At 29.1% G+C, this 2,333-nt stretch overlaps 1 long non-coding RNA gene across 1 annotated transcript; it reads right to left on the reverse strand.

Annotated features, from left to right (window-relative positions):
• Positions 1 to 268: 268 nt before the first annotated feature.
• Positions 269 to 788, reverse strand: LOC112758328 (uncharacterized). Its single transcript, XR_003179569.3, has 2 exons — positions 710 to 788; positions 269 to 618 (listed from the first exon to the last, which is right to left on the reverse strand). It is a non-coding gene; the product is annotated as an uncharacterized lncRNA (long non-coding RNA).
• Between the last annotated feature and the right edge of the window lie 1,545 nt (positions 789 to 2,333).

Consider the following 2,333-nt stretch of genomic DNA (forward strand, 5'->3'; position numbering starts at 1 on the left):
ATTCTTAAGTCGTCATAATGTGCGTTATCAAATAATTTAAAATTAAATAGTTTAGTATTTTATTGCAATTTAGAAATATATTTATAAAAAGTTTAATTATATGTTTTTCGTTAACATAAAACTCCAATTATAAAATTTGTTAACGGTATTAAATGTATTAAAAATGTAATAAAATTACAAGATTTAATAAGTTAACTAAATATTTATCATAAATAATTTACTAGTATATATAAATAAGTTATTTGAAATGCAAACCTAAAGATAGCAATTTAATAATCATATCAATATAAAGATGTTGAAATTTATTATCGAACATGGTCATAAGCAATATACTACCGAATAAACTATTTAAAGCATTAGTGTCATGAATTCACAATCCTAATTGACAACACAGCTCCAAAAAAACAAAAATAAGAAAGAAATCTTAAGAAGTATCATTCCATGTAGTCAACAAAGCAAAGACATAATTATGATGCACATGGCATTTCAGTAATCATCTTCCTCTACATGCATGCTCCAAAACTCTTGAATAAGTGGAGCTATCTCAGCCTTAAGTTCATTGAATCGCCCATAGAATAATTGCATTGCAGTGTACATCCGTGTGCCATTTTCATCTAACTGCAAAAATAAAAAATCACTTATAGCCAAATCTATGACAACATTCGTAACACGTATTCACAAATGCAGTTTTTATTTGACCAGATCGTACCACATGAACTTCAGAGCATTGGGCATCAAAGGCATGTTCCAAATTCATCCATTGAAGAACCCATGATGGAGAATCACGACTGCACAACAACAATAATAGAAAAAGGAATTGAAACAAGAAAAATAATTTATAGAAATGACATGATACATTTTATGTTAACAACAATATACAATCAATTTATTGTATTTTGTAAAAGCGTTGATACCTTTGATGTCGATTAGGGATTCCTCTTGGAGCATAAATTTTTCATCTGCGAATGTTTTCTTTCATCTTAAGTTTACATTCGTTGTAAATGTCACTTCTTAAAATGTGCTCTACTGTGGCAGCCTGTATTAAAAAAATATAAAACAACTTCAGATTTTGAGTCACTTAACATGCTCATGAGCAACTAAATTGAAGAAATGATAACGATTGAGGGTATTAATTACAATGTCACTAACCACTATTGTCATCTTGTTTCTATGACGTTGAATATCATCATCTTCTAAATAAGAATCCAGTTGCCCAATTATGCTATCGTGTATGCTGATAACCATCAGGTATCGGTGCTCATTATCTCTCACTGAGATGTATATCTGCATCAAGCAGGAGATATGATGCATCAAATATTAATGTCTTTGTTCTGTTAATTTTTTTTTTGTTTGAAAATATTTGATGACATGGCGTACTTACGAAGAGTCAATAACACTTACAAACTGAAGATCCTTAGTTGGTTGCATGAACTGTTCGACCATGGGAACTAATATCTCACCTAAATTATTTCCATCCAATATGATATCCTAGATATTTATTTTTATTTCAGTAGAGATTAATATGTATATAATCAAATTATAAATAACATTATAAATAAGCAAACTAATATACTTACAGCAAAAGCTGGAGGAAGCTGCCAGACGTTTTTTCATATCAATAAAGTCTGATTATGGACATATTTCAAGGCAGTCAAGTACAATATCTTCTGACTTATTTGTTGTGTTGGACAGAGTGACTCAAAATCCTTCCTAGTTGTAGTTACATCTCCTATCTTAAGAAGCTCTTTTCTAGAATAAACAAATAAAAAAAAATATGAAACCAAATTGTGATAAAAAAAATAATAATAAATAATCAATCACTATACTGTAGCAACTAAAGCATGAGCGTTACCCTGGATCTAGCTCTGCAGAAAATATGAATACAGCGGCCTGAATTTCTTCAGATTTGAGACCCATCTTTGGATTTGGCTTGAATTTACATTTCATGCCCTGGCAAATATTAAAACAATTTGGCTACAAATAAACATAGCTATTAAAAGTTCACTTTAATTTATGTATACATTATTAAGTTATTAAAAGGAATTATATAGACATGTCGGTGAAAGAATGATAACACAAATTTCACTTGGCTATTAACATTAGATAAATTTTAAAATTTCCAACATAATGAAAACTAAAAGGAAGTAAGAACTTATTGCATCTTGACAGGAGAGCATGATATAAAAATAATTATTTAAAAAATATTCGTCTAAACATCTTACGTCCATGATAATAATTATTTAATAAAAAACTCGTACTCTTGTAACATCGAAACAGTATATTTCTTTGTCTTTGTTTTCTTTGTTCCCTTTAGCATTATGCTCTTCAGCGTT

Source organism: Arachis hypogaea, chromosome 16 (genome assembly GCF_003086295.3).
Source record: "Arachis hypogaea cultivar Tifrunner chromosome 16, arahy.Tifrunner.gnm2.J5K5, whole genome shotgun sequence".
Taxonomy (NCBI): Eukaryota; Viridiplantae; Streptophyta; class Magnoliopsida; order Fabales; family Fabaceae; genus Arachis; species Arachis hypogaea.